The sequence below is a fragment of the Ixodes scapularis genome, unplaced genomic scaffold (genome assembly GCF_016920785.2).
Source record: "Ixodes scapularis isolate PalLabHiFi unplaced genomic scaffold, ASM1692078v2 PGA_scaffold2__306_contigs__length_199485367, whole genome shotgun sequence".
NCBI lineage: Eukaryota > Metazoa > Arthropoda > Arachnida > Ixodida > Ixodidae > Ixodes > Ixodes scapularis.
This window is the reverse complement of record NW_024609857.1, coordinates 172070437-172084013: the sequence shown is the minus strand read 5'-3', so window position 1 is coordinate 172084013 and position 13577 is coordinate 172070437.

Genomic DNA, 13577 nt, shown 5'->3' with positions numbered 1-13577 from the left:
GCGTCAGCAGAAAAGTGCTTGTCAATCGCGGCACCAACATGACGCCGGTTCCACGCCCCAGCGCCGAAATGGTGCCTGCTGACTTATGTAGACGGTAGTCCCCAAGAGCAGCACTCGGAGCACTCCATTGTTCGTAGCGGACGATGTCGTTTTCGCCAAAACCGAATGCTGGGCACACTTCATTCTCGTAGTTGTTGTCGTCGTAGAATTCGTCCGAGGACGACACGTGGTAGCAGGCCCAGTCCGGCGCAGCGATGCAAAAAGCCTGCGTCAGCAGAAAAGTGCTTGTCAATCGCGGCACCAACATGACGCCGGTTCCACGCCCCAGCGCCGAAATGGTGCCTGCTGACTTATGTAGACGGTAGTCCGCAAGAGCAGCACTCGGAGCACTGCATTGTTCGTAGCGGACGATGTCGTTTTCGCCAAAACCGAATGCTGGGCACACTTCATTCTCGTAGTTGTTGTCGTCGTAGAATTCGTCCGAGGACGACACGTGGTAGCAGGCCCAGTCCGGCGCAGCGATGCAAAAAGTCTGCGTCAGCAGAAGAGTGCTTGTCAATCGCGGCACCAACATGACGCCGGTTCCACGCCCCAGCGCCGAAATGGTGCCTGCTGGCTTATGTAGACGGTAGTCCGCAAGAGCAGCACTCGGAGCACTGCATTGTTCGTAGCGGACGATGTCGTTTTCGCCAAAACCGAATGCTGGGCACACTTCATTCTCGTAGTTGTTGTCGTCGTAGAATTCGTCCGAGGACGACACGTGGTAGCAGGCCCAGTCCGGCGCAGCGATGCAAAAAGCCTGCGTCAGCAGAAAAGTGCTTGTCAATCGCGGCACCAACATGACGCCGGTTCCACGCCCCAGCGCCGAAATGGTGCCTGCTGACTTATGTAGACGGTAGTCCGCAAGAGCAGCACTCGGAGCACTCCATTGTTCGTAGCGGACGATGTCGTTTTCGCCAAAACCGAATGCTGGGCACACTTCATTCTCGTAGTTGTTGTCGTCGTAGAATTCGTCCGAGGACGACACGTGGTAGCAGGCCCAGTCCGGCGCAGCGATGCAAAAAGCCTGCGTCAGCAGAAGAGTGCTTGTCAATCGCGGCACCAACATGACGCCGGTTCCACGCCCCAGCGCCGAAATGGTGCCTGCTGACTTATGTAGACGGTAGTCCCCAAGAGCAGCACTCGGAGCACTCCATTGTTCGTAGCGGACGATGTCGTTTTCGCCAAAACCGAATGCTGGGCACACTTCATTCTCGTAGTTGTTGTCGTCGTAGAATTCGTCCGAGGACGACACGTGGTAGCAGGCCCAGTCCGGCGCAGCGATGCAAAAAGCCTGCGTCAGCAGAAAAGTGCTTGTCAATCGCGGCACCAACATGACGCCGGTTCCACGCCCCAGCGCCGAAATGGTGCCTGCTGACTTATGTAGACGGTAGTCCCCAAGAGCAGCACTCGGAGCACTCCATTGTTCGTAGCGGACGATGTCGTTTTCGCCAAAACCGAATGCTGGGCACACTTCATTCTCGTAGTTGTTGTCGTCGTAGAATTCGTTCGAGGACGACACGTGGTAGCAGGCCCAGTCCGGCGCAGCGATGCAAAAAGCCTGCGTCAGCAGAAGAGTGCTTGTCAATCGCGGCACCAACATGACGCCGGTTCCACGCCCCAGCGCCGAAATGGTGCCTGCTGACTTATGTAGACGGTAGTCCGCAAGAGCAGCACTCGGAGCACTGCATTGTTCGTAGCGGACGATGTCGTTTTCGCCAAAACCGAATGCTGGGCACACTTCATTCTCGTAGTTGTTGTCGTCGTAGAATTCGTCCGAGGACGACACGTGGTAGCAGGCCCAGTCCGGCGCAGCGATGCAAAAAGCCTGCGTCAGCAGAAGAGTGCTTGTCAATCGCGGCACCAACATGACGCCGGTTCCACGCCCCAGCGCCGAAATGGTGCCTGCTGACTTATGTAGACGGTAGTCCCCAAGAGCAGCACTCGGAGCACTGCATTGTTCGTAGCGGACGATGTCGTTTTCGCCAAAACCGAATGCTGGGCACATTTCATTCTCGTAGTTGTTGTCGTCGTAGAATTCGTCCGAGGACGACACGTGGTAGCAGGCCCAGTCCGGCGCAGCGATGCAAAAAGCCTGCGTCAGCAGAAAAGTGCTTGTCAATCGCGGCACCAACATGACGCCGGTTCCACGCCCCAGCGCCGAAATGGTGCCTGCTGACTTATGTAGACGGTAGTCCCCAAGAGCAGCACTCGGAGCACTCCATTGTTCGTAGCGGACAATGTCGTTTTCGCCAAAACCGAATGCTGGGCACACTTCATTCTCGTAGTTGTTGTCGTCGTAGAATTCGTCCGAGGACGACACGTGGTAGCAGGCCCAGTCCGGCGCAGCGATGCAAAAAGCCTGCGTCAGCAGAAAAGTGCTTGTCAATCGCGGCACCAACATGACGCCGGTTCCACGCCCCAGCGCCGAAATGGTGCCTGCTGACTTATGTAGACGGTAGTCCCCAAGAGCAGCACTCGGAGCACTCCATTGTTCGTAGCGGACGATGTCGTTTTCGCCAAAACCGAATGCTGGGCACACTTCATTCTCGTAGTTGTTGTCGTCGTAGAATTCGTCCGAGGACGACACGTGGTAGCAGGCCCAGTCCGGCGCAGCGATGCAAAAAGCCTGCGTCAGCAGAAGAGTGCTTGTCAATCGCGGCACCAACATGACGGCGGTTCCACGCCCCAGCGCCGAAATGGTGCCTGCTGACTTATGTAGACGGTAGTCCGCAAGAGCAGCACTCGGAGCACTGCATTGTTCGTAGCGGACGATGTCGTTTTCGCCAAAACCGAATGCTGGGCACACTTCATTCTCGTAGTTGTTGTCGTCGTAGAATTCGTCCGAGGACGACACGTGGTAGCAGGCCCAGTCCGGCGCAGCGATGCAAAAAGCCTGCGTCAGCAGAAGAGTGCTTGTCAATCGCGGCACCAACATGACGGCGGTTCCACGCCCCAGCGCCGAAATGGTGCCTGCTGACATATGTAGACGGTAGTCCGCAAGAGCAGCACTCGGAGCACTGCATTGTTCGTAGCGGACGATGTCGTTTTCGCCAAAACCGAATGCTGGGCACACTTCATTCTCGTAGTTGTTGTCGTCGTAGAATTCGTCCGAGGACGACACGTGGTAGCAGGCCCAGTCCGGCGCAGCGATGCAAAAAGCCTGCGTCAGCAGAAGAGTGCTTGTCAATCGCGGCACCAACATGACGCCGGTTCCACGCCCCAGCGCCGAAATGGTGCCTGCTGACTTATGTAGACGGTAGTCCGCAAGAGCAGCACTCGGAGCACTGCATTGTTCGTAGCGGACGATGTCGTTTTCGCCAAAACCGAATGCTGGGCACACTTCATTCTCGTAGTTGTTGTCGTCGTAGAATTCGTCCGAGGACGACACGTGGTAGCAGGCCCAGTCCGGCGCAGCGATGCAAAAAGCCTGCGTCAGCAGAAGAGTGCTTGTCAATCGCGGCACCAACATGACGGCGGTTCGACGCCCCAGCGCCGAAATGGTGCCTGCTGACTTATGTAGACGGTAGTCCGCAAGAGCAGCACTCGGAGCACTGCATTGTTCGTAGCGGACGATGTCGTTTTCGCCAAAACCGAATGCTGGGCACACTTCATTCTCGTAGTTGTTGTCGTCGTAGAATTCGTCCGAGGACGACACGTGGTAGCAGGCCCAGTCCGGCGCAGCGATGCAAAAAGCCTGCGTCAGCAGAAGAGTGCTTGTCAATCGCGGCACCAACATGACGGCGGTTCCACGCCCCAGCGCCGAAATGGTGCCTGCTGACTTATGTAGACGGTAGTCCGCAAGAGCAGCACTCGGAGCACTGCATTGTTCGTAGCGGACGATGTCGTTTTCGCCAAAACCGAATGCTGGGCACACTTCATTCTCGTAGTTGTTGTCGTCGTAGAATTCGTCCGAGGACGACACGTGGTAGCAGGCCCAGTCCGGCGCAGCGATGCAAAAAGCCTGCGTCAGCAGAAGAGTGCTTGTCAATCGCGGCACCAACATGACGGCGGTTCCACGCCCCAGCGCCGAAATGGTGCCTGCTGACTTATGTAGACGGTAGTCCGCAAGAGCAGCACTCGGAGCACTGCATTGTTCGTAGCGGACGATGTCGTTTTCGCCAAAACCGAATGCTGGGCACACTTCATTCTCGTAGTTGTTGTCGTCGTAGAATTCGTCCGAGGACGACACGTGGTAGCAGGCCCAGTCCGGCGCAGCGATGCAAAAAGCCTGCGTCAGCAGAAGAGTGCTTGTCAATCGCGGCACCAACATGACGCCGGTTCCACGCCCCAGCGCCGAAATGGTGCCTGCTGACTTATGTAGACGGTAGTCCGCAAGAGCAGCACTCGGAGCACTGCATTGTTCGTAGCGGACGATGTCGTTTTCGCCAAAACCGAATGCTGGGCACACTTCATTCTCGTAGTTGTTGTCGTCGTAGAGTTCGTCTGAGGACGACACGTGGTAGCAGGCCCAGTCCGGCGCAGCGATGCAAAAAGCCTGCGTCAGCAGAAGAGTGCTTGTCAATCGCGGCACCAACATGACGCCGGTTCCACGCCCCAGCGCCGAAATGGTGCCTGCTGACTTATGTAGACGGTAGTCCCCAAGAGCAGCACTCGGAGCACTGCATTGTTCGTAGCGGACGATGTCGTTTTCGCCAAAACCGAATGCTGGGCACACTTCATTCTCGTAGTTGTTGTCGTCGTAGAGTTCGTCCGAGGACGACACGTGGTAGCAGGCCCAGTCCGGCGCAGCGATGCAAAAAGCCTGCCTCAGCAGAAGAGTGCTTGTCAATCGCGGCACCAACATGACGCCGGTTCCACGCCCCAGCGCCGAAATGGTGCCTGCTGACTTATGTAGACGGTAGTCCGCAAGAGCAGCACTCGGAGCACTGCATTGTTCGTAGCGGACGATGTCGTTTTCGCCAAAACCGAATGCTGGGCACACTTCATTCTCGTAGTTGTTGTCGTTGTAGAATTCGTCCGAGGACGACACGTGGTAGCAGGCCCAGTCCGGCGCAGCGATGCAAAAAGCCTGCGTCAGCAGAAGAGTGCTTGTCAATCGCGGCACCAACATGACGCCGGTTCCACGCCCCAGCGCCGAAATGGTGCCTGCTGACTAATGTAGACGGTAGTCCCCAAGAGCAGCACTCGGAGCACTGCATTGTTCGTAGCGGACGATGTCGTTTTCGCCAAAACCGAATGCTGGGCACACTTCATTCTCGTAGTTGTTTTCGTCGTAGAGTTCGTCCGAGGACGACACGTGGTAGCAGGCCCAGTCCGGCGCAGCGATGCAAAAAGCCTGCCTCAGCAGAAGAGTGCTTGTCAATCGCGGCACCAACATGACGCCGGTTCCACGCCCCAGCGCCGAAATGGTGCCTGCTGACTTATGTAGACGGTAGTCCCCAAGAGCAGCACTCGGAGCACTGCATTGTTCGTAGCGGACGATGTCGTTTTCGCCAAAACCGAATGCTGGGCACACTTCATTCTCGTAGTTGTTGTCGTCGTAGAGTTCGTCCGAGGACGACACGTGGTAGCAGGCCCAGTCCGGCGCAGCGATGCAAAAAGCCTGCGTCAGCAGAAGAGTGCTTGTCAATCGCGGCACCAACATGACGCCGGTTCCACGCCCCAGCGCCGAAATGGTGCCTGCTGACTTATGTAGACGGTAGTCCCGAAGAGCAGCACTCGGAACACTCCATTGTTCGTAGCGGACGATGTCGTTTTCGCCAAAACCGAATGCTGGGCACACTTCATTCTCGTAGTTGTTGTCGTCGTAGAATTCTTCCGAGGACGACACGTGGTAGCAGGCCCAGTCCGGCGCAGCGATGCAAAAAGCCTGCGTCAGCAGAAGAGTGCTTGTCAATCGCGGCACCAACATGACGCCGGTTCCACGCCCCAGCGCCGAAATGGTGCCTGCTGACTTATGTACACGGTAGTCCCCAAGAGCAGCACTCGGAACACTCCATTGTTCGTAGCGGACGATGTCGTTTTCGCCAAAACCGAATGCTGGGCACACTTCATTCTCGTAGTTGTTGTCGTCGTAGAATTCGTCCGAGGACGACACGTGGTAGCAGGCCCAGTCCGGCGCAGCGATGCAAAAAGCCTGCGTCAGCAGAAGAGTGCTTGTCAATCGCGGCACCAACATGACGCCGGTTCCACGCCCCAGCGCCGAAATGGTGCCTGCTGACTTATGTAGACGGTAGTCCCCAAGAGCAGCACTCGGAGCACTGCATTGTTCGTAGCGGACGATGTCGTTTTCACCAAAACCGAATGCTGGGCACACTTCATTCTCGTAGTTGTTGTCGTCGTAGAATTCGTCCGAGGACGACACGTGGTAGCAGGCCCAGTCCGGCGCAGCGATGAAAAAGCCTGCGTCAGCAGAAAAGTGCTTGTCAATCGCGGCACCAACATGACGCCGGTTCCACGCACCAGCGGCGAAATGGTGCCTGCTGACTTATGTAGACGGTAGTTCCCAAGAGCAGCACTCGGAGCACTGCATTGTTCGTAGCGGACGATGTCGTTTTCGCCAAAACCGAATGCTGGGCACACTTCATTCTCGTAGTTGTTGTCGTCGTAGAGTTCGTCCGAGGACGACACGTGGTAGCAGGCCCAGTCCGGCGCAGCGATGCAAAAAGCCTGCCTCAGCAGAAGAGTGCTTGTCAATCGCGGCACCAACATGACGCCGGTTCCACGCCCCAGCGCCGAAATGGTGCCTGCTGACTTATGTAGACGGTAGTCCGCAAGAGCAGCACTCGGAGCACTGCATTGTTCGTAGCGGACGATGTCGTTTTCGCCAAAACCGAATGCTGGGCACACTTCATTCTCGTAGTTGTTGTCGTCGTAGAATTCGTCCGAGGACGACACGTGGTAGCAGGCCCAGTCCGGCGCAGCGATGCAAAAAGCCTGCGTCAGCAGAAGAGTGCTTGTCAGTCGCGGCACCAACATGACGCCGGTTCCACGCCCCAGCGCCGAAATGGTGCCTGCTGACTTATGTAGACGGTAGTCCCCAAGAGCAGCACTCGGAGCACTGCATTGTTCGTAGCGGACGATGTCGTTTTCGCCAAAACCGAATGCTGGCACACTTCATTCTCGTAGTTGTTGTCGTCGTAGAGTTCGTCCGAGGACGACACGTGGTAGCAGGCCCAGTCCGGCGCAGCGATGCAAAAAGCCTGCCTCAGCAGAAGAGTGCTTGTCAATCGCGGCACCAACATGACGCCGGTTCCACGCCCCAGCGCCGAAATGGTGCCTGCTGACTTATGTAGACGGTAGTCCCCAAGAGCAGCACTCGGAGCACTGCATTGTTCGTAGCGGACGATGTCGTTTTCGCCAAAACCGAATGCTGGGCACACTTCATTCTCGTAGTTGTTGTCGTCGTAGAGTTCGTCCGAGGACGACACGTGGTAGCAGGCCCAGTCCGGCGCAGCGATGCAAAAAGCCTGCCTCAGCAGAAGAGTGCTTGTCAATCGCGGCACCAACATGACGCCGGTTCCACGCCCCAGCGCCGAAATGGTGCCTGCTGACTTATGTAGACGGTAGTCCGCAAGAGCAGCACTCGGAGCACTGCATTGTTCGTAGCGGACGATGTCGTTTTCGCCAAAACCGAATGCTGGGCACACTTCATTCTCGTAGTTGTTGTCGTCGTAGAATTCGTCCGAGGACGACACGTGGTAGCAGGCCCAGTCCGGCGCAGCGATGCAAAAAGCCTGCGTCAGCAGAAGAGTGCTTGTCAGTCGCGGCACCAACATGACGCCGGTTCCACGCCCCAGCGCCGAAATGGTGCCTGCTGACTTATGTAGACGGTAGTCCCCAAGAGCAGCACTCGGAGCACTGCATTGTTCGTAGCGGACGATGTCGTTTTCGCCAAAACCGAATGCTGGCACACTTCATTCTCGTAGTTGTTGTCGTCGTAGAGTTCGTCCGAGGACGACACGTGGTAGCAGGCCCAGTCCGGCGCAGCGATGCAAAAAGCCTGCCTCAGCAGAAGAGTGCTTGTCAATCGCGGCACCAACATGACGCCGGTTCCACGCCCCAGCGCCGAAATGGTGCCTGCTGACTTATGTAGACGGTAGTCCCCAAGAGCAGCACTCGGAGCACTGCATTGTTCGTAGCGGACGATGTCGTTTTCGCCAAAACCGAATGCTGGGCACACTTCATTCTCGTAGTTGTTGTCGTCGTAGAGTTCGTCCGAGGACGACACGTGGTAGCAGGCCCAGTCCGGCGCAGCGATGCAAAAAGCCTGCCTCAGCAGAAGAGTGCTTGTCAATCGCGGCACCAACATCACGCCGGTTCCACGCCCCAGCGCCGAAATGGTGCCTGCTGACTTATGTAGACGGTAGTCCGCAAGAGCAGCACTCGGAGCACTGCATTGTTCGTAGCGGACGATGTCGTTTTCGCCAAAACCGAATGCTGGGCACACTTCATTCTCGTAGTTGTTGTCGTCGTAGAATTCGTCCGAGGACGACACGTGGTAGCAGGCCCAGTCCGGCGCAGCGATGCAAAAAGCCTGCGTCAGCAGAAGAGTGCTTGTCAATCGCGGCACCAACATGACGCCGGTTCCACGCCCCAGCGCCGAAATGGTGCCTGCTGACTTATGTAGACGGTAGTCCCCAAGAGCAGCACTCGGAACACTCCATTGTTCGTAGCGGACGATGTCGTTTTCGCCAAAACCGAATGCTGGGCACACTTCATTCTCGTAGTTGTTGTCGTCGTAGAATTCGTCCGAGGACGACACGTGGTAGCAGGCCCAGTCCGGCGCAGCGATGCAAAAAGCCTGCGTCAGCAGAAGAGTGCTTGTCAGTCGCGGCACCAACATGACGCCGGTTCCACGCCCCAGCGCCGAAATGGTGCCTGCTGACTTATGTAGACGGTAGTCCCCAAGAGCAGCACTCGGAGCACTGCATTGTTCGTAGCGGACGATGTCGTTTTCGCCAAAACCGAATGCTGGCACACTTCATTCTCGTAGTTGTTGTCGTCGTAGAGTTCGTCCGAGGACGACACGTGGTAGCAGGCCCAGTCCGGCGCAGCGATGCAAAAAGCCTGCCTCAGCAGAAGAGTGCTTGTCAATCGCGGCACCAACATGACGCCGGTTCCACGCCCCAGCGCCGAAATGGTGCCTGCTGACTTATGTAGACGGTAGTCCCCAAGAGCAGCACTCGGAGCACTGCATTGTTCGTAGCGGACGATGTCGTTTTCGCCAAAACCGAATGCTGGGCACACTTCATTCTCGTAGTTGTTGTCGTCGTAGAGTTCGTCCGAGGACGACACGTGGTAGCAGGCCCAGTCCGGCGCAGCGATGCAAAAAGCCTGCCTCAGCAGAAGAGTGCTTGTCAATCGCGGCACCAACATCACGCCGGTTCCACGCCCCAGCGCCGAAATGGTGCCTGCTGACTTATGTAGACGGTAGTCCGCAAGAGCAGCACTCGGAGCACTGCATTGTTCGTAGCGGACGATGTCGTTTTCGCCAAAACCGAATGCTGGGCACACTTCATTCTCGTAGTTGTTGTCGTCGTAGAATTCGTCCGAGGACGACACGTGGTAGCAGGCCCAGTCCGGCGCAGCGATACAAAAAGCCTGCGTCAGCAGAAGAGTGCTTGTCAATCGCGGCACCAACATGACGCCGGTTCCACGCCCCAGCGCCGAAATGGTGCCTGCTGACTTATGTAGACGGTAGTCCCCAAGAGCAGCACTCGGAGCACTGCATTGTTCGTAGCGGACGATGTCGTTTTCGCCAAAACCGAATGCTGGGCACACTTCATTCTCGTAGTTGTTGTCGTCGTAGAATTCGTCCGAGGACGACACGTGGTAGCAGGCCCAGTCCGGCGCAGCGATGCAAAAAGCCTGCGTCAGCAGAAGAGTGCTTGTCAATCGCGGCACCAACATGACGCCGGTTCCACGCCCCAGCACCGAAATGGTGCCTGCTGACTTATGTAGACGGTAGTCCCCAAGAGCAGCACTCGGAGCACTGCATTGTTCGTAGCGGACGATGTCGTTTTCACCAAAACCGAATGCTGGGCACACTTCATTCTCGTAGTTGTTGTCGTCGTAGAATTCGTCCGAGGACGACACGTGGTAGCAGGCCCAGTCCGGCGCAGCGATGAAAAAGCCTGCGTCAGCAGAAAAGTGCTTGTCAATCGCGGCACCAACATGACGCCGGTTCCACGCCCCAGCGCCGAAATGGTGCCTGCTGACTTATGTAGACGGTAGTCCCCAAGAGCAGCACTCGGAACACTGCATTGTTCGTAGCGGACGATGTCGTTTTCGCCAAAACCGAATGCTGGGCACACTTCATTCTCGTAGTTGTTGTCGTCGTAGAGTTCGTCCGAGGACGACACGTGGTAGCAGGCCCAGTCCGGCGCAGCGATGCAAAAAGCCTGCCTCAGCAGAAGAGTGCTTGTCAATCGCGGCACCAACATGACGCCGGTTCCACGCCCCAGCGCCGAAATGGTGCCTGCTGACTTATGTAGACGGTAGTCCGCAAGAGCAGCACTCGGAGCACTGCATTGTTCGTAGCGGACGATGTCGTTTTCGCCAAAACCGAATGCTGGGCACACTTCATTCTCGTAGCTGTTGTCGTCGTAGAATTCGTCCGAGGACGACACGTGGTAGCAGGCCCAGTCCGGCGCAGCGATGCAAAAAGCCTGCGTCAGCAGAAGAGTGCTTGTCAGTCGCGGCACCAACATGACGCCGGTTCCACGCCCCAGCGCCGAAATGGTGCCTGCTGACTTATGTAGACGGTAGTCCCCAAGAGCAGCACTCGGAGCACTGCATTGTTCGTAGCGGACGATGTCGTTTTCGCCAAAACCGAATGCTGGCACACTTCATTCTCGTAGTTGTTGTCGTCGTAGAGTTCGTCCGAGGACGACACGTGGTAGCAGGCCCAGTCCGGAGCAGCGATGCAAAAAGCCTGCCTCAGCAGAAGAGTGCTTGTCAATCGCGACACCAACATGACGCCGGTTCCACGCCCCAGCGCCGAAATGGTGCCTGCTGACTTATGTAGACGGTAGTCCCCAAGAGCAGCACTCGGAGCACTGCATTGTTCGTAGCGGACGATGTCGTTTTCGCCAAAACCGAATGCTGGGCACACTTCATTCTCGTAGTTGTTGTCGTCGTAGAGTTCGTCCGAGGACGACACGTGGTAGCAGGCCCAGTCCGGTGCAGCGATGCAAAAAGCCTGCCTCAGCAGAAGAGTGCTTGTCAATCGCGGCACCAACATCACGCCGGTTCCACGCCCCAGCGCCGAAATGGTGCCTGCTGACTTATGTAGACGGTAGTCCGCAAGAGCAGCACTCGGAGCACTGCATTGTTCGTAGCGGACGATGTCGTTTTCGCCAAAACCGAATGCTGGGCACACTTCATTCTCGTAGTTGTTGTCGTCGTAGAATTCGTCCGAGGACGACACGTGGTAGCAGGCCCAGTCCGGCGCAGCGATGCAAAAAGCCTGCGTCAGCAGAAGAGTGCTTGTCAATCGCGGCACCAACATGACGCCGGTTCCACGCCCCAGCGCCGAAATGGTGCCTGCTGACTTATGTAGACGGTAGTCCCCAAGAGCAGCACTCGGAGCACTGCATTGTTCGTAGCGGACGATGTCGTTTTCGCCAAAACCGAATGCTGGGCACACTTCATTCTCGTAGTTGTTGTCGTCGTAGAATTCGTCCGAGGACGACACGTGGTAGCAGGCCCAGTCCGGCGCAGCGATGCAAAAAGCCTGCGTCAGCAGAAAAGTGCTTGTCAATCGCGGCACCAACATGACGCCGGTTCCACGCCCCAGCGCCGAAATGGTGCCTGCTGACTTATGTAGACGGTAGTCCCCAAGAGCAGCACTCGGAGCACTGCATTGTTCGTAGAGGACGATGTCGTTTTCGCCAAAACCGAATGCTGGGCACACTTCATTCTCGTAGTTGTTGTCGTCGTAGAATTCGTCCGAGGACGACACGTGGTAGCAGGCCCAGTCCGGCGCAGCGATGCAAAAAGCCTGCGTCAGCAGAAAAGTGCTTGTCAATCGCGGCACCAACATGACGCCGGTTCCACGCCCCAGCGCCGAAATGGTGCCTGCTGACTTATGTAGACGGTAGTCCCCAAGAGCAGCACTCGGAGCACTGCATTGTTCGTAGCGGACGATGTCGTTTTCGCCAAAACCGAATGCTGGGCACACTTCATTCTCGTAGTTGTTGTCGTCGTAGAGTTCGTCCGAGGACGACACGTGGTAGCAGGCCCAGTCCGGCGCAGCGATGCAAAAAGCCTGCCTCAGCAGAAGAGTGCTTGTCAATCGCGGCACCAACATCACGCCGGTTCCACGCCCCAGCGCCGAAATGGTGCCTGCTGACTTATGTAGACGGTAGTCCGCAAGAGCAGCACTCGGAGCACTGCATTGTTCGTAGCGGACGATGTCGTTTTCGCCAAAACCGAATGCTGGGCACACTTCATTCTCGTAGTTGTTGTCGTCGTAGAATTCGTCCGAGGACGACACGTGGTAGCAGGCCCAGTCCGGCGCAGCGATGCAAAAAGCCTGCGTCAGCAGAAGAGTGCTTGTCAATCGCGGCACCAACATGACGCCGGTTCCACGCCCCAGCGCCGAAATGGTGCCTGCTGACTTATGTAGACGGTAGTCCCCAAGAGCAGCACTCGGAGCACTGCATTGTTCGTAGCGGACGATGTCGTTTTCGCCAAAACCGAATGCTGGGCACACTTCATTCTCGTAGTTGTTGTCGTCGTAGAATTCGTCCGAGGACGACACGTGGTAGCAGGCCCAGTCCGGCGCAGCGATGCAAAAAGCCTGCGTCAGCAGAAAAGTGCTTGTCAATCGCGGCACCAACATGACGCCGGTTCCACGCCCCAGCGCCGAAATGGTGCCTGCTGACTTATGTAGACGGTAGTCCCCAAGAGCAGCACTCGGAGCACTGCATTGTTCGTAGAGGACGATGTCGTTTTCGCCAAAACCGAATGCTGGGCACACTTCATTCTCGTAGTTGTTGTCGTCGTAGAATTCGTCCGAGGACGACACGTGGTAGCAGGCCCAGTCCGGCGCAGCGATGCAAAAAGCCTGCGTCAGCAGAAAAGTGCTTGTCAATCGCGGCACCAACATGACGCCGGTTCCACGCCCCAGCGCCGAAATGGTGCCTGCTGACTTATGTAGACGGTAGTCCCCAAGAGCAGCACTCGGAGCACTGCATTGTTCGTAGCGGACGATGTCGTTTTCGCCAAAACCGAATGCTGGGCACACTTCATTCTCGTAGTTGTTGTCGTCGTAGAGTTCGTCCGAGGACGACACGTGGTAGCAGGCCCAGTCCGGCGCAGCGATGCAAAAAGCCTGCCTCAGCAGAAGAGTGCTTGTCAATCGCGGCACCAACATGACGCCGGTTCCACGCCCCAGCGCCGAAATGGTGCCTGCTGACTTATGTAGACGGTAGTCCGCAAGAGCAGCACTCGGAGCACTGCATTGTTCGTAGCGGACGATGTCGTTTTCGCCAAAACCGAATGCTGGGCACACTTCATTCTCGTAGTTGTTGTCGTCGTAGAATTCGTCCGAGGACGACACGTGGTAG